Genomic DNA, 19,523 nt, shown 5'->3' on the forward strand with positions numbered 1-19,523 from the left:
ATGTTCCTTCATGCTGTTTCTAAAGGAATTGTGATTGAGGCATTAAATTGTGATTATAAGGATTAAGTTTGGATTATATTGGGTGAATTATTAGCTAGAGGCCAGTTACAACAACTTTAGGGGCTATATATTTTTTAAATTTTAAAATAGAATTTGAATGTGATTATCGCATGGTTAGAAAGTGAGAAAAAATAACTGCTGAATACTGACTGGAATCAGTGTTTCTCTAGTTCCTCCTGTTAAAGCTATGCTATAGAATATTTGTGTTCAACCTAAGGTCTGGGGTCATGACTTCCCACTAAAATTTACTATACTTGGTGTGCTTAATTTTGGTGTGCTACAGATTACTGTGGCAGCCTGGTGAAGCCCATGAATCTCCTGATACCACTGCGATTTTATTGCTTCTCATAGCCGTAACTGATGGAAATGATAACTTTTAGAAGTTAGTGAAAATAAGGATGTAATTTTCCCCCATCTAAATATCTAGACTCTCTAAATTCTATTTTAGAATAAGAATTGTTCAAGTGTAGTCTATTATTTGTGAGATATTGAGGTATAGTGAAGATTAGGTACAGATTAAGTTACATATAGATAGATAATGCTGAAGATTTTTTACAGCTATTAAATCCACCCCATAGTTGCATTACCAGAGATACAAAGAAGCAGGTATCTAATGCATTCTCTGCATTTACAGTCCTGATTCCCACTCTGTATTCTGACTTGTAGTGGATCTACTAGATTTGAACTAGTTTAATCTTTCTACAGTTAATATATGACCACTGTCCTTTAGACCTGGTACTCTATAATGATTTCTTTATTAAAAAAAAATCCCTTCCTTTTGTGGTCTCAATTTTCTTTCTGACTTTCCTGCATGTTAACCTTTAATCTGTTTCTGGGCCACCTTACCATAGTTCTACCTCTCATGAATGGCCCATCTTCAACCCTGCAGAAGAATTTAGACAAATGAGAAGAGAAGCAGTTTCCTGTGTTAATTAGGGAAACTAGAAGCTTAATAAAAGTTTGACACAGTACTTTGCCTTTTGCTATGATTTGCCTTTTGGCATATAGAGTTAAGCAGTGAATAATTTTAACAATATCATGGACTGATGCAATTTCCAATACCATGTTTGCTTATATTTTGGAATGCAATAGAGAGTTCCTAATGCATTTCAGGTCATCATCCCTATTTAAATTTCTGCAATGGCTCCTAATAACTAGGATATAGCAATAAACCAAAGTCTAGTACCCTAAAGCAATCTGGCTCTATTTAGTCGACAGATAATATACAAGTCAGTTTGTTTACTTACAAGACAGCAGACTCCTTACCTTCCTTGATGAATCAAATTTGTGTCCTTAAACATATTCTATGTGTCTCTCTAAGTTTTCCAAAATTTTATTTAGGATGATACTCATATTAGTTGATTAGATTGGATTTACAGCTAACCTGGTTTAGGTGGTAGAACCTCTATAATGGAGAGCAGTTTATAACCCTCTTTGTAATTAGATAATAACCTTCTGCATTACTTAGATGCACAGTGACCAAACTAATGATGATAAATGTCTTATTACACCCCAGGCTTATCTGTCCAAACTTGCATGAGAATGATAAATGAAAGCAAATAGAGGTGGGGGACATGATAGACCTTGAAATTGGGGTGTTTATCTTGGAACATAATAGTAACATTTAAGAATCAGAATAATTATCTTAGGTCAGTGGGCTTTGATCTTGAAAAAACCATTTCAGAAATTTAAATGAGGATGATGACCCGAACTGCATTAGGGCTCTCTATTTCATTCCAAAATATAAGCAAAGATGGTATTGTAAATTACATCAACCATGGTATAAAATTATTCACTGCTTAACTCTATTTGTCTCAGAACAGAACCAGAACCACTTAGCAAAAGTTAAGATAGGCATGTTTTAGCTTAATCTAAGAAATATTTCTATTAATTAGATCTTTAAACAAATGAAAGAAAAAAAACAGAAAGGAATGACTTCTTAATTCCTTGAAGTGCTTGGGACAGAGGGGAAGTTGAAGCGGGGGAAGGAGGGTAGTGTGAGTTTCTGTCTAGATGCTGGAGGAGTCTGTGCTGTTGATAGAGGTGGGGTGGGGGAGGGGAAGGTTTCCCAGGGCTCCTCCAACTCTTATGCTTTATGATTTTGTGACTTGAGAGGGGATCATGGGATAAACTCCTCATTCTCCGCGAGGTGATTTAATGATGCACATCAACACCCTAGTCTATTATTTACTTATGGCATTTGTGTCTATTCTCCTATGTACACCTTGCTGATGGCCATAACCGTGACTATCATTAACATAGAATAGTATTTTATATCTGCTAGTCTAGTAACAATAGGATATATTAGATGTTTATGCTATTTGCATCCATGGTAAAAGAGTCTCCTCCAATGCCTACCTAAGTCATGGGATCAAGAGCTCATAATATATATATATTTTTTTTACTAGTGTTTTGTTTGTTTTGTTTTTGGTTTTTGTTTTATTTTTACTTCACAGGACACTCTAGATGTCTCACAGAAACTTTGAATGCTACTCCCATAACAATTCACACATTAACCAGCACACAATTTTGGCATACAGTTCTAGGGATATGTGCAACCTCTAAAACTCAACTGTAGAACCCTAATTAAGAACTTCAACATTAGAGCTCTTTTGGCTGTTTTAGTTCAATGAAAAGGGTTTCAGGAAGAAACAATAGTACAGCTTGAGTTTTCTGGTTTCTCACTTGCTCCTTGTAGTTCATTCCGCTTTACAATTTGGCAAGGACCTCAGGTGTTGATCTAGATCATTCCTGCACTGCTTTTTAGCAGGATTTAGCAGAACTGCACATGTGCTTCCCAGGATGCTGTATTGGCAAAACTCTCAAAGAAGATGCCATAACTTAATGTACTTTATCAATCCTAGAAGATTTTTTTGTTTGCTTTGTTTTTAGCTAAGCAGTCTTTTATACTGCCTTGCAAAGCATAACAATCTTAGTTTGGGGTCCTTTGAAAGCAAACCACTAGACCAGGTACAAGTAGTTTAGCTGGAAAGTGCAGCAAATACTGGTAGAGGAGAGGGAGAATGACACTGGCAAGAAAATGAAGTGAAAAGAGAGTTTGTGGTCAAGCTAGCAAACCTGTGGGCTACTGGAGCTAATCCACCCCACAAGTCCACCCTGTCTGGACTCTTGGGGAGCCTTTGTAGAATACATGTTTCAGAGTTCTACCTAAGGGATGAGGAAGCTGGGAGATGTGGACTCTAACCTCTATCGGTCATTTTTTGAGGGATGCTGAAGGTGGGTAGCACATCTGGCCTACTGAGCCAGTAGCCAGCAAAAGCCTCATGAAAAATAAGTTTAAGCTCTAGGAAGTTTAACCGGTATTCTTAAAGTAAGGAGGAGGAGCTGGTATAGGTATGGCACCTAGAGTATCTGCTGCCAAGGCTTTTTATAGTCTGTGCTTGAGGAAGTTTGTGTCAATGCATGTTGGAGTAAGCTTAATAATATGTGGAATAAGACATTTGTAAATTTTATTAGCTAATCCAATTTCTTTTAGATTTGTACTTTCCTAAAAGTGTCTACTGTTGTGACTAGGACTACATTGTTGCTTTATCTTAGTGGAGGTAAATTGATTTGAAAGATACCTGCAATTCACTTTTGCTCATAGTTTCGACTTACATTACATATTTTTCCAGAGTTCCTCCTTTTAGAAAACATGAGCTATGAGCTCTATGTCCCTTTATTCTTTTGATACCTCCTAGAAAAAGAATACTTTTGTTCTCATGGCAGGGTGAATTTATATAATTAGTTGAGAAGTGTTTCCTCCTTTTAGATTTCTTGGAAGAGTTTGTGAAAAATTAGTATTAATTTTTCTTTACATTTTTTTAAAATTCATCTTTGAAGCCATCCAGGCCTGGGGATTTTCTTTGTGAGTTGTTTTCTAGTTACTAATTCAGTCTATTCTCTTATTATAGGTTCATTCAGATTCTCTATTTCTTCGTGAGTTAGTTTAGTAGTTTGTATCTTTATATGGGTTTGTTCACTTCATCTAAGTTGTCTAAATAGTTAGCATACAATTGTTCATAATATTTATTTATAATCTTTTTTATTTCTGTAAGTCAGCAGTAATGTCATCACTTTTATTTCTGATTCTAGAAATTTGAGTCTGTTTTCTCTCTCCTCCTTTTTTCCCTCCTTTCATCCCTCCCTCTTTCTCCTCTCTCTGTCAATCTAATTAAAATTTTGTCAATTTTGTCAATCCCTTCAAAGAACTAGCTTTTGGTTTCATTGATTTTTCTCAAATAGTTTCTCTACTTCATTAATTTCCACTTTAATCTTTATTATGTCCTTCCTTCCTTCTTTTGCTTTAAATTTAGTTTGCTCTCATTTTTCCTATGTTAATTTAGGTAATTGATTTGAGATATTTCTTTACTTAATATAAACATTTAAAGCCATAAATTCCCTCTAAACACGTCATTAGCTGCATCTCATAATTTTCACTATGCTGTATTTTTATTTTCATTCATTTCAAAGTATTTTCTGATTTCCTTTCATTTTTTGATGCATTGATTATTTGTGTGTTGTTTAATTTCTATGTATTTGTTAGCCTTTCAAATTGTTGCCTGCTATTGGTTTTTTGATTTCATTCCACTGTGGTCAGAGAATATACTCTATATTTTTTTCTACTCTTTTAAATTCATTAAGATTTGTTGTATGGCTTAGAATATCTTAGAGAATGTTCCATGTGCTCTTGAGGAAAATGCATACTCTGTTGTACTGGGGTGAGTGTTCTATGGATGTCTGTTAGCTTTAGCTGATTTACAGCATTGTTCAAGTCTTCTTTTTCCTTGTTGCTCTTTCATCTAGTTCTATCTATTACTGAAAGTGGAAACCATTTATTATTGATTCGTTTTTTCCTTAAAATGTTCCCGGCTCTATTATAGCCTTATTGAGTTGTGATCATAAAATTTGCTTGTAGTTTTTCTGTGGTTAAAACAATATTACTTAATTCAAAGTAACCTGTGAACCTTAGTATTCTCATCTTCAAAATGAAATAGTATCTTTGCACTGTTTGTTTTAAGTGGATGATGTTTAGATTACACCTAATAATAAGTACACCTAATAAAACCATTTGGAATTACAAAGACTGCTATAGCAGTGATTCTCAACTGGGGGCAATTTTGTCCCCTAAGTAACATTTGGTAATGTCTGAAGATATTTTTGATCATGACACCTTGGAAGGTGCTACTGGCATCTAGTGGGTGGAGGCCAGGGTAGCTGCTAAATATCTTATAAGACACAGGAGAGCCCTTTTCAACATAGCACTATTGGTCCAAAATGTCAATAGCGTCACTGCTAAAAATTACTGTGCTATATGTGGGTGATCCAGCTATTGCAGAATAAAGGCTAAGAGAAGATATAATTGGTGTTTATAAAATCATGGAGAATGTGGATAAGGGGATGTTAAACTTAGTCGCAAATCATGACTGTGTCAAAGAAGGATATATCCATTAAATCTCAAAAAGAATAAGTCGAAAAATGTATATACTGAGGACTTTACATTATACATGTAAAGATAATTAAATAACATATGTGCAAGATAAAAATTCCAAGTCTTCTATTTTTTCCCACCGTTATTGGTACAATCATAGTAAAAAAAAATGGTGGGGGTGGGGGGAAAAGGCCTGGATTTAGATCTTCATACTAGAAATATGTATAAAATTATAAGTAAAAATAAAACATATTATTAAGTACATTTAAAAAGATATAAGACTTTAAAAGATATAAGCTATAAGAAGAATTTTATGCTCAAATCAGAGGATTTAGTCAAAAAGAGAAAGATGAATATTTTGGCAACCTAAATAGTAGAGCCTTTCTAGTTCAAATGGCAAATGAACAGGGCATCTAAATCAAACACAATGGGGTCAACATTTGAAAAAGAGAGCTTCTGCCATGCTATCCTTTCAATCATACTTCCTAAAAATAATCGCTATTAACATTTTGTGTTATTCTAGAAAAAAAAATGAAACTAGTTTTAAAAACTAGTAAATTCATTGAAGCCAAAGACACCGTGCGTGTTCAGGGGAAAACATTTCCATTCTGTTTATTAAGGAAAGCCTGGATGTTTTGGAAAAGAGCTTTGACTTTTTTATTATGATACATTGAAAAGCAACTTTGATCTACCTCAATATTTTTATCAGTTACATTCCTAGAAGCAGAATGTAGTTCTAAGGAAGTACGGCATTCAGATGTCTTTATTACTCTGATTATTCTGGTGTCTTTGAGTTTGCACTATGTATCAAAAAATCTAATTGACACCTACACCCATCCCGAGAGAACATAAACATAACCACAGAAAATGGCAATTTCAACTACTAAACCATATCTCTGGTATATTCATTTCAGTCAAACTTCAAACTTAGCTAAGACTTCCAGAAGCTTTACTGCTTTCAAAAGCTCCTTAGAAAATCTCTCAGGCAAAGGAAACTTAGAGTCACACATTCCAAAGCTGAGCAGTCAATGAATATACGGATAATAAGAATTTAGCAAACCATTAGCATGCAGCTGCTTCATTTCTTAGAGAACACTTTTTCTTACAAGTGGACCTCATTCTTTCTGGGCTACCATTCTATAGCAGAACACCTCAGGAACAGGCATCACTGGCAAGTACAATACACCATCCTCAGAACTTTTCAAATAGCTCACCCTCAGTCTTGCATGTGATAAAGAATCATGAGTTTCGTAGGATTCTTTTTTATGATAGGCCACTAATCACTCTTGATCCTATGATAAATTTAAATACTAACTAATCCACTTTGAATAGGGATTATGCTTCGATGTAGGAAGAAAGGATTCATTAGAATTCATTACATCGGTTTGTGATTTGAATGATGCCTCTTCTAAATACTGTGATTCTAGTCATTGTTACTGGTTATCTAAATATCCTCATCATTAATTAATAGAAAGAGTGATAAAATCTATAATAACTGAGGGACTGCTTGCATGTCCCCCCTTATTTTCTTGAAATATCTAGTTATTATTTTTAAGACAAACAATGCCAAGATAGAATAATCACTATGTAAAAGGAAAGATACAACAAATTCAAATTTCTTATGTCATGGATAATTTGATGTGCATGAAAAATGAGATACATATTGCAGACTTCCTTATTTTGATGTATCTTTTTGCTGGTTGAACTCATTGTTGTCAAATTATTTTACAAATTTGGGATGGAAATCAGATCAGATAATCATCTATCACTGTCTTCTATTTTCCATATTTAGAATAAAAACATCTAACATTACTGAGCTAAAGTTGAGTAATAGCTTCCAAACCTGAGTAATATTTCATTCCAAAAATTGTCACTATAGTATAATTATTTAAATTTTGATCTTAGAATATTTAAGCACTGAAATTGGAAAGAATTAGACATTTTTCTTTCTTTCCTACTTAAAAAATAAAGACTGTAAGTAGTCAGTCATTTGAGAACTGAATAAAGAACATGAAATATTCTGAGTTCTCAGTGCCTGTGAAAATGTTTCACTCAACTTGAAAACTAAATAATGGTCTTCAATGCAGTGAAATGCCTCTATACTTAATTCTGTACTTAGATAGTATGTCATCAAACTTGATGAATCTTATGATTTATTAAAAGTGATTTTTGTTATCAAGATTGATAGTGAAATAACTGAAAATGTTTGTATAGCATTTGATATATGCTGCACACTGCTTAGTGCTCTCTGCAGTTAACTCAGTTAGTACTTACAAAGGCCCTGTAATGCAGTCATATTAGAAATATAATTTCATAGGTGAGGAATGTGAGGCTCAAAGAGGTTAAACAGCTTATCCAAGGTGACACAGAGAGCGAACAGTGGAGTTGGGATTCAAACCTAGATAATGTGGCACTAGAATTCATGCTTATAATTATTCCACTATACTGCTTTGTTCATGCTCTACATCTCAGTGAGTGTGTCCTCCCAATGATCCATTTCCTATACATATTGGCATGCTTTTTATTTCCATAATGGAATAATCTCCCAGTCCCTCTTTTTCAGCTCATGACTGATTCTTTTCAATGTTGCTTTGAAAGGAGCCCCATCCATGCTCAGAACCCTAAAGCTGATACAATAAAAAATGCCATTATTGAAGGCAATTCCCAGAATTTGACTCTTCTACTACTTTATTCTCCACTTTCTTTTTTCTACCAATTAGGTCCTGACCACCTAGCATGATGTGAACATCATTTTTACAGCATACACTTAGTGATATATTTTGATTTCTCTGATTTTGTCCTCAGTTTCTCCATAGACCACAGCTTGTATACTCTACCCTTCATTTTCTACTCCTAATCTTGTATATGTTTTTATTACCCATATCTTCCTTGGTTTATATTACACATGTGTTAATCAGAATTAAATAGTTCATGCTGTGGTAATGGTACACTCTGAAATTTCAGTACCTTAACACAAGAAAGGCCTTCCTCCCTCTTTCAGCCCTATTATTAGGAGTGGGTGCTCTCCAAGTTTTCCATGGTAAGAAGAGATAGGGATGATGGAGACATACTGACTCTTAACTACCTTTGCTCCAAAATGGTACATGTTCTAGTCAAAACTGGTCTATGGCTACAACTTAACAGCAAGGGAAACTGGGAAACATAGGGGAACACAAGGAATATCTGGTGAGTTTTAATAACCTTTCCCCCAATGTACTAAGACCTCATAGTTTTTTGATGTGTAAATCATAAAATGATCTTTTGATTTTAACCGGAGAATGAGTTTACGACCTGCTTAAACTATTTTCTCTTTATATAAGATATTATTAATGCACAGTGAAGAGGAGCCTATGTCATCAAAAACCTATAGAAATATTCTAGACTATAGAAATAGTCTTTTATATCAGTATTATGATGACATTTTACTATACTAATAAAGGATATTAGAGAACTCAAAGTTAGGTAATGAAGGTGACATATGGTTTTAAGTCCATGAGGACATAAAGGAAAAAAAATTAATTTCACCAGTGTGTTGTAAATCCTCTCAACTTCCCTTGCCCAATCCTCCATAAATTTTATAAAGTGGGAAATGTGTATCAATCAAGATATTTCCCATAAGAGTATATTATAGATTAAAACAACAAAACTATATTATTGCCTTGGTGTTGTGGATGGTCTCTTGCTTATAGAATTCTAAGATGGACAAGCTGTAATTGGATTGTCCAGAGTTATATAATTGTTTTCTAAAGAAGAATGGAAGTGACAGTTCAGTTTGGAAGCCCTTAGTAAATAGTAAAATTGTTAGCATGCATATATGTTGGCATCCTCATAAGATAATAAGGGTGTACATTTGTATTTAAAAATTGTGAGCTATTTCTCTTGAGAGGATAAATAATATCTTTGTGGATATCGTTTGACCTATTTTTTTTTAACTTGGTAAAAGACTCTTGTGGAATGGATCTCCGATTTGAAACTTTCTTTACATTACTTAGTCTTATCTAAATGTCTAAAATCTTCACTTTCATCTGAAGTTTTCAAATTTATATTGACAACTACATGAACATTCTATATTCTTGAAATTTCAGATTAAATCACTCTACCAGCCAAGAGTATAATTTCTACTCATGTCACCACATCAAATGTAACAGTAATGGTAGATACTGTACAGAAAAAAATTAATGTAATTATGAGCTGTTGGCACTTCATATAAGGAGAAATAGCTCAAATTGATCAATTACTTGTCTATATTTCTTCAATCATGTGATCTGCATGGAGGACTATTTTAATGAATCAATATTTGCAAAACTCTTAGAAGAGTGACAAATTCATATTAAGAAAAATATAGTAATAAAAATAAGCTTCGGAGATTTTGATTTTCCTTCATTTTGATATTTTACTTTTATTTTAAAATTTTAAAAGATGAATTATTTAATAGTGACATGATCATGTCAGTCTTTAGTTTTGGTTTTAGCTACTATTGATAGAATTTATAGTCTGTTTATAGAACATGGGCTTTTCATATAACCAATTCATTGTGGCAATTACATATAGTTTTATTTATTGAGAAATTAGGAGAAATATAAATTTTTGCCACATTTTTCTACCATTCGTAGACAAAGCCTAAGCTATTAATACTTTTTAAGAGTTTGCATCAAAATATTGTCAAAATTAAAGAGGGAGGTAAGATTATATTTTTGCCACTAATTATGCAAATGAGCTCAGCAGGAGATGGTTTACAAAAAATCAGTCATTCCATGGATTCACAGTGACCTTCCTGCAAGAATTTCAAGGGCTGAATACAAATACTTTTACTGACCTGAAATTTGTCTCATCAAATTCTCCCTTTCAAACTGCACAATGGAAGTCTTGGGTCCCCACCAAGTCCTTGTTTACATATTTAAGCAGATTTTTCTTTCCCTTCTTTTCCTTTTGACAAAATTAGCCCTGTCTTTTGTCAGTTATGTTACCTATCCCTTTGCAGAGGTTGGTGATCTTAACGGTTGAAGGTTAGTGAGGATTATAATTTCTATAGAAAATGCCAGATACAACACTGAATTATCAGGTATAAAATGGCATTGGATCTTATTCATTAACTACAATAAATGGGTAATTCTCCTATTACCAGAAAGGAAAATCTTGTTGACTGCGATTTAGCAATTTCTAGATACTTAGTGACTACTATCTGAAATACAGACTCTGTGGATGGAACATAACCAATATCAAGAGTAGAGTTTGCAAACTGATGGGCCCTACTTAGGCTCTATTTGCTAGAAGTTGTGCTCTGGCCACACCCACATTTGGTTTTGCCTTGTTTTAAAAATATTAGTTGCTTATATGTAAAACAAACAAACAAACAAAAACTCAGGATATTTTACATGAATGTTCACATATGTCTCTTCAAAAACCACAAGCGCTAGCAACCTAAGATTTACATGCCCTGCATTCAGCCATCAGTGCCTAGTGTCTTTAGATAAGGCACGCGTTACGTTCTTTAGGCCACAGTTCCTCTGTTGCTCATCCCCAACCCTTGTCTTGTCAGACCTGCTTCTCTCCTTGGCATCACCACCTGCTTCTGTAGCACTGGGATTTGTGACCCTATAATCCAAGTTACTCTTATTTTAATTAAGTGTAGTCTTAGTACCATTTATATCAGAGTTATGCAGGGAGCTCACTAGGCTTGTAGAGTTCCGGGCATCAAATTTCTGGACCTTTACTGAATCTGAATCTTTGCTATGAGAGTGGGAAGTTAACATGTGACTAAGATGCCCTGAACATCTAACATATAGCAAAATTTGCAAACCACTAATGTAGTGTGTCACTGTTGGAGCCTAAGGAGTTTGGTGTTGTCCCAACAGCAGGGGGTACAGAGAGAGATAAAAATGGTGCAGAAGTATAGTAAGCATTTCCCTCAGTTCTTCCTCAAGAATCACAGGTCACTGAGATTTAATAATTTTACTAAAAGTATATTTTAGAAAGACAAAGAATGCCCCAAGGAGACATGGTCCCAGCACTGTAACCAACACAAAATGGCCACAAAAGAAGAGGGCCACAAAAGAAAAGAGACCAGAAGGGCAAAAAAGGGCCCAGAAGTGAGAATGTCTGCCTTATATTTGGTTCAGGACTGGGTGGTTCCAAAGGCATTCCTGGGAGATTGGCAAGTGGGGTCATTTTGATTAACACCTGCCTGCTATATAACTCTGCCTAGTGTGCATGTACTTACCCAGAATTTAGTCTGTTATAATTAGATTTGGGAACTTCCAGGCATAAACATAGCTTTATAATGAAGCTTAAATTGTAGGCAAATTAGAGTGGTACCTTCTGCGCAGGCGTCTGTAGCCAGATTAGGCCAGCTAAGGCTATGACCCTTTTTTCCTCTGTCTCCAGGGATGCAGGAGGAATTCTCTAACTACCAGTAGGGTGTTCTTTGGGCGGTCTCTGGGCTGGGACCCCTTTGTTCCCCCTGTTGCTCATGTCTGACTAGCTAGCTAACAAGTGCATTGGGTATTTACTAGAGGTGCAAATGAAAATACCTGGTGACATTCTTTGCAAATGATAGGCCCAGATCCCTGGCCCAATACCCCTTCTACTCCCTCTTCCCTTCTGCATTGTTTGAATTTTTAAATAAATATATATCACACATCTCAGGAAAAAGAATTGTCCCTATAAATACAGGATTTGGGCCAAGAGGATTTTGAATATGTTTTTCTAATGTCATTTGTTGGTGCAGAAGACACGTGACTTTCCTCCAGTCCTGGGCAAATGGAATCTAGAAAAGATGAAGTTGCTGGGCATTACCTATTCATTCCTGGAACTCTTTTCATCTCTCTCTTTTTTCTCCAGTCAAATTGTATTTTCTTTGTATCTTTTCCTACTGGGAAATTAGTGTGTTTGCCTGTCTTATAATTTTAGAGGAAGTCTCCATTAGTTTACTGCTAAGTTTCTTACAAGACACAGGAGCCTTCTTTCTTTGGTCTTCCTGTTCTTTTTCCTTCACCTAACAAGATTAAATGCTAGAAAAACTTTGCTCCCCATGTGGAACTGTACTTTTTAAAAGCTAGCTATTGAACATTATATAATTTATTGTGTTTCTCTTTCCATTTAGTGACTAAGAATTTCAAAATCTAAATTTATAACTCAAATTTAATAACTGTAAATATTTCTATGGCTGTACTATCTGTATTTTATCTTCAACATTTAGAATCATTTATTTTGATCTTTTTGAACCAGATACTGAAAATTAATTTTAATGTATTATGTATTTCAAAAGGTTAGTTCATAAGACTAAATGAAATTAGGTGTCCAAATACAAAAAATTAAGCTAAAAAGCCTAAGTGTATTTCTTCCAGCAAATATAAGGTTTTAGGCTAATGTACACCTTCATAATTATTTTAATCTCATGTTCTTTTTTGAATGGTATTGATAAAAATTCCAAATACATTTTTAAAATTAAAATTAAATATTGTGAAATACACCAATCAAAAGTGTACATTTCATATGTGTTGACAAATGCAAATATTAATTTAACTCATACTACTGTCAAGAAACAAAATATTTCCATCATCCCAGAACATTCCCTTAGGACCCTTCCCAGTCAAACTCCAGTCCCTAGAGACAATCCCTGTTTTAGTTGTTAAAAAAAATATTTAACTCAGTAAATTCTAAAGATCTTATTGGCTTTATTCAATGATTCACAAATCAGGCAGTATCCAATCTAGCAGAGAGAAAGGAGCTCTGAGGAGCCATATGGAATGAAAGAATTATTTGTATAAGGGAGGAAGAACATAAAGTTATACTACACAAAAAGTGGGTTGGTTATTACAAAATCACTTTTCTTTTGGGGATGCCAGAGGTCTGTAAAGCAGATTACTTAATTAGTGCTAATCAGGTGATTCCTGATTGGTTTAAGGTAGAATTCTAATAAGTTATATCGCAGTTTGGTGAGGTGGGAGTTAGCATATGCGACTTCATTTGAGGACTAATACCTTGTTTTTGACAATTCCCTGCTTTTGATCAGATTCTCATGATCAAATTTTAAGGCATCAGCACTACTCTCAACTCTGGGCTTCTCAGATTTTTTTTCCCTTCCTTCCTTCCTTCCTTCCTTCCTTCCTTCCTTCCTTCCTTCCTTCCGTGGTTCCTTCCCTCCTTCCTTCTTCCTTCCTTTCTTTTTCTGAATCTCTGGGTGGTATTCACAGGTCATGATGTCTTTCTGCTGAATCTTTTTACACTATTCACAGGTTATGACATTGGGTTCACTTTCTTTAAGTTGGTCATTCTCTTCTATCCTTTTCTGATGTTCTAGTCTTAGGGAGGCCATTTGCCTGGTGGTTAGAAGCTGCTAACATGTATTTAAGACTTCTAAGAGAATACAGTGTACCAGAGAGAGTACTATAATTATTATAATGAGCAGCATAATTCCTAATGTCTGGAGTTCACTTCATGGTCATGGTCTGCAAGATTCAAACCAATTGGAATTAAAAAGTCAAAGGACCTCATTGTAAGAATCAGTTTCTTAATTCAACTGGCTTGTTCAGTGATCTTATGTAGCTGAGTCTCAACTTCCCCAGAAATGTCAATCCAAGTACAGCAAGTGATATTGGCCATAGCACAAACACCTCCTTGCTCTGCAGAAATATAATCAAGAATTTTGGCCTAGTCTATGGATTTTGTTGGCCAGTTATTGCTTTAGCAACATATTCTGCAATATCTTCAAGAGTTAAGGAGAGGTTCTGATTAGAGCCTTATTTGTACTTACTCCTAGCCAGGGGAGTAGGGATCTGCAAAAGGAAGCAAATTTTGAATCATGAATGCCTCTTGGTAATTCTCATTTGAGACTGTGGCTCAGGACTAGAAAGCTGGCAACCATAGAGGCCAGTAACCACACTAGTGGTTTCATTCTGGTTACCCTTGCGTTGTGTCCCTTTCTTTGTATAGAGCCTGAATGCAAGCTTTCTTGGGTTTGTAGTTATTAACCAGAGGCAGGGAAACAGACCCATGGGATTAAGGAGCCTGACATAATAGAGAGAGGCTTGAGTTTGTTCCAGAGAAACTGAGGCATTAGAAATCAGGGAGAAGTTTGTGATGGGCAGAACTACAGAATCACTAGCATCATGGCAAATCCAGCAGTCATTTGGAGGTGAGATTACCCTCTTTTGCAAAGGCCTGAGATATGTGAACAACGACATTATCTTTCTTGGCCAGAACAAAGCAAAAAGTGGACAAAAGAATTATAAAGACATTCACTGTGTAAGAATTAGGACAAGGATGCTCAGAGGAGGAAGGAGGAATGGAAAGAAATGTAACATTCTTGATCGGATGGATGTCTTTGGAAAAAGCAGTCTACGTTAATGTTGGCTACTTTTGCTCCTAATAGATTTGATCTTGCAGTCTCCAGCTTTTGCACAGGACCAGATATCAGGTGGAGCCTTCCTTAGTTGTGAAATATGTATCCAAGGTTCAACACCTGGTAATGTGGCAGTGTGTCACTAGTATAGAGTACTTGGTAGGGTCCTTTCTATGAATGTCACTTTTGCAAAAGCTTAAGAGTAAAACAATAACTGTAAATGACAAAAGACTTAAGAGTACCCATTGTTAAAGATCTGATGAGAGTTATTATAATAGAATTGACAATGAAATTTGATTATTTCTCTGATATAGAACACTTTAAGATAATGACTAGAATTATAACTGATAACATTATACCCAGACATATCAGACTTCCAGGAATTTCATACAATTTCTAGAACACATATTAATAACATGCCTCCAAACAAACAAAACCTAAGAGGGTTTAGCATCACTTCTTATTTGAAAATGCTTCCCATGTAATTTAATATATCAAATAATCCTAAGTAATTTACCAGGTGAGAGACAAATTCTTTGAGATTTTTCCAGAGGCCCTGAGCAAAATCTGAAAGTTATTTCGAGGCAAAAGATTCCATTCAGAATTTGATTTTGGGAAGTTGTTAAAACATTGAAAGGTTTGAATTGACTAAATTGGATTATAGATCATTATGAAATAATGCTTAATTATCTATTTAAACAAAGTAATAATAGGAGATGTTAAAGTAAAATATAGAAAGTTACATAGTTGGAAGTGAAACTTAGTTCTTTTAATATTAAGAAGGCTGGGTTTTCTTAAGTAATCAAAGACTGATTAAAACAATGTGCAGCATGGTAAATTAATTTACTAAGCCACAATTTCTTTTGCTATCCAGGAAGAAACTTTCATAATCTCTTATCAAAAGCAGAACTGAAGTTCAATAAAACTTTGTCCTTTTAGCCAAGAAAAAAACAAATTCCAATTTTGTACTGGTGTGCTTTTGATATTAAAGTTCATTAAAAAAAAAAAAAAACTTAAACAAATCCATTTCAATCTCAGGTAGCTTGACAACACATGAAATTCCCTTCCCAAGATTGCTTTTCCACAAACCCCTCACAACTTTTTTATATCCATTCTGATTTTGTCCTATTTTTTTTACATATATTTATTAAACTTTTTACTCCTCAGAATCCTTAATTTCTAGTGAAAACTAAGAAATAAGCAATTGACTTTTACACTAGCATTCTATAGATTGGCAAATTTATAAATACATTTCATAATTTTGATAAGTATATTCTTCCTCATAGTAAATTTCTCAATATGGTACAAAACATGTTTATTAATAGACCCAGAATCTTTAGTTCCTCTGTAAAAGAAAGCCAAAGTGGATAAACCTATCCATTTATTAATGTAAGTAATTAATGTTTCAGTATTTTATCTTATTTTGAAATGATCTAAATATTAAATGAATATCCATCATTTAATTTATCTCAGTATAACTTTAAGATTTCAAGTTACCAGAAAGATTTTAGAAACTATTTAAGTAGACATACCATAAAACATAATCATTGTTGAAAAGTTAACCTAAAAACTCTTATTCTACTTACACCTACTTAAATCACTTTTCAACATATTTAGATTACTCATGAAAATTTCACAAGACATTAAACAAAGTTAGCCATCATACTAAGTTATTTTTCTTGCTCACGATTTTTTTTTTAACAGAGATAACATGAATTTATTTGACTAATAAACCCAGGTAGAATTAAAAGTTGTATGTCTGCATTATGTTTAATGTTGATAACTCTGAAGACATACCTTCTAATTAAACCAGCAAATTTAAACTAGCTTTTATTTACTTAACATTATCTCAGATCACATTAACTTGAAAAACATTTGGGTTAGTTTCAATATTTGAGTCTAGAAATACTTAATTTGATAATTTTTATTTTTTAAAGATAAATAGAACTCTTTTGCAAATTAATTTTGGCAATATTATTTATGGGTAGAAAAATATCACACATGTATAGCATATGTACATAGACATACATAAATATACACACAGGCACAAATGGATCTTACAGATTTTGTTTTAAAATTTTAGCTATGTGTCAAGCACAATAATATAAAATCTACTAGTTTATATAATAGTTAAATCCAATTGTTTCTGGCAGCTGGAATAAGTTAAGCTTACTTGCTCAGATGGCTAAAGCTTTTTACTAATATTTGTAGAGAAGATACATAAGAAGACACTTTTTTTTCCCTTCTGATATTATGCATAGGCTTTGAATTGCTTCCAGAGCCACATTTATGTTCTTTTAAAGACTCAATTTATAAGACTAGGACAGTTATTTTTAATTCCTCAAAGAAGTGGATTGTAACTTAAATGACATCTTGGTGGGCCACCCCTGTGCCCCGCTGGCCCCATCCAACTGCATTATCTTCCATTTGTTTCTTTATATCAGGGAGAAGAGCTTCCACTAAAGTGGAAATCAAAAGACTTCTACATTCTAGATTTAGAGCTGTTTGTTTTTGGAATGTTTGTTTTTCCTTCTGGGTACGCAGTTTCATTTAGCTTAGGGGAGAATGCCTAAAAGAAAATTCCTATAGGGCTCTGAATATCAGCGTCCAATGTGGACAGCTTCTACTTAAAAAAAAAAAAAATCCTTTCAAATATATTTTATCAGGTTCAGTTGGCACAAACAGTAAACATTCTGGCAGGACTGAACAATCCCTTAGACTCAAGAGGCGTCCCCAAAGATGGTGCAAAGGACAGTATACACCCAAGACCAAGAGCCAACAGCAGTCCCTAAAAGAAAAACTTGGATAATTCCTTTACTAGCTGGCAACAGTTGGGAGGTCATGAGCTGAAACTGGAGTGCAACCCACATTTCTGTCTAACTGTACTTTTTGCACCTTTGACCTGATGGTTGCTAAGCTATGTTCTCAGGACATAAAACTAGACAAATAAGGCAATAGCTGCTCATTTGAGTGACAGAATCCATAATCAATGGGTTTGTATTTGAAAAGGAAAAAGCAATGTAAAATTTTACCTTCCTCTTGATTGAGCACTGTAGACAGAAATCTGGAAGAGCTGACTCTGGTAGGAATTTTCACCCTTCTCTAGCTTCTGCTCATTTTTCTAGAGTCCCACTTGTAGGTTCCAGAGCAAGTGGGGTTTCAAGTAGAGAGTGTAGCTCTGGTATCTACCAGAATTGGGCCATGTTCTCCACTAATTTTAATTTCAGTTTCCATTCTGCTGTTTAAGGGAGTGACTGGTAGCAGTTTACCAGAGAATCCCTTGGAGACCTGTCAACCCTGAAAGAGGCTCATGTGGGGGCTCTAATTAAAGGAGAAAGATGAATGCATCTATAAGGTTACTAACTTGGTAGACTTTTACTTCTTTAGAGTGAAAAGGCAATTTATTTACATGATTACTAGCCTCATGTAAAGGAGGATACAGGGGAGTCTTATAGTCTTAGATATCCCTGTGTCTTTTTCATTGGCCTTTTGTAATGAACCTTTTAATGAAATTATTTTGAAATCTTGAAGCATATTGGAGGCTTCCGCATGCTGATTAAAATAGGTATCTCATTCTGTTTGTTTGATTTGGAGGCCCCTACATTAAAATATACCTCTTAAACGGATGATCTTACTTAATTGGAATATTTCCCTTAATGGCCATTGTAATTCTAGGTTTTCTTAGTAAGATTGCCATTATTGTAGATATCTATAGCTTTCAGGGCCACCGTTCTTATGTATAAAATAAGCAGTTGTGTTGGAAGATGACAGGCTCAATTCTTTGAAATGTGAAGATCCCATTTCTTTAGCTAAGCCAAACTAATATCCCAGAGCTATGTGCTTCTCGATTGGGAATTCTGAGTTGCAACTTCATTGCATGGAAACTTTCTGGAGGTCGGCAGATAACTTAGTTTAAATCTAAACCATTCTGTGACAAACTTATCCTAGCATTGAATCTTAAAGTTAGGTGATGAGCTCTCTAACAGCTTTTAAGTGCTCAAATGATGCCAAACAACTTTGCAGCTTTGGCTTCTGAGATTCTCATTAATAACAGATCTATTGTTTCTTTCCCTCATGTGAACATTAACAGAAACCAACAGTAACCAAGGATATGGAATTGTGCACATCAGCAGTAACCAAAGAGATGGCACTATGGACTTGACAAGAGAAAGTGCATACCACAAAGTAAAAGTACAAACTGAAGCAGCATACCCTAACCAATGGAGACTGCAGACTAAACCAGCAGACCCCAACAAATGGGACTGCCAACTGAATCAAGGCTGAGGGCTTGGGCTCTAGGTGGAACCATCTGACAGGTCAAGCTGACCTGATAAGCCCTAGACTGGGACTGCAAACCAACCAAGGGCTAAGTACTGTTAGAGCCTCCTGTCAGCCTAGGCTGACCCATTAGCCTAGACTGGAAAGTCAATTAGATTGGGAGCTCAACTCAAAGAGAGAAAAGTGTAGATCCAAGAGAAAATTACCCATGGCTCTTGGAAATGATGAGAAAGAGAACTCAAAGGGTTTGTGGGTACCAACGCCTACGTTTCCTGTTGTTCCTGGGGTTAGCAGATGTCTTCTTTGGCTCTCATTACTGCCACCAAGCTGATAAAAAAGAAAATTCCACTGAGTATTAAATCTCTTAATGGTTTTATTCAATGTTTCAAGAATTGTGCTGCATCAACTCTA

The sequence above is a fragment of the Rousettus aegyptiacus genome, unplaced genomic scaffold (genome assembly GCF_014176215.1).
Source record: "Rousettus aegyptiacus isolate mRouAeg1 unplaced genomic scaffold, mRouAeg1.p scaffold_m13_p_3, whole genome shotgun sequence".
In the NCBI taxonomy this organism is placed as follows: Eukaryota; Metazoa; Chordata; class Mammalia; order Chiroptera; family Pteropodidae; genus Rousettus; species Rousettus aegyptiacus.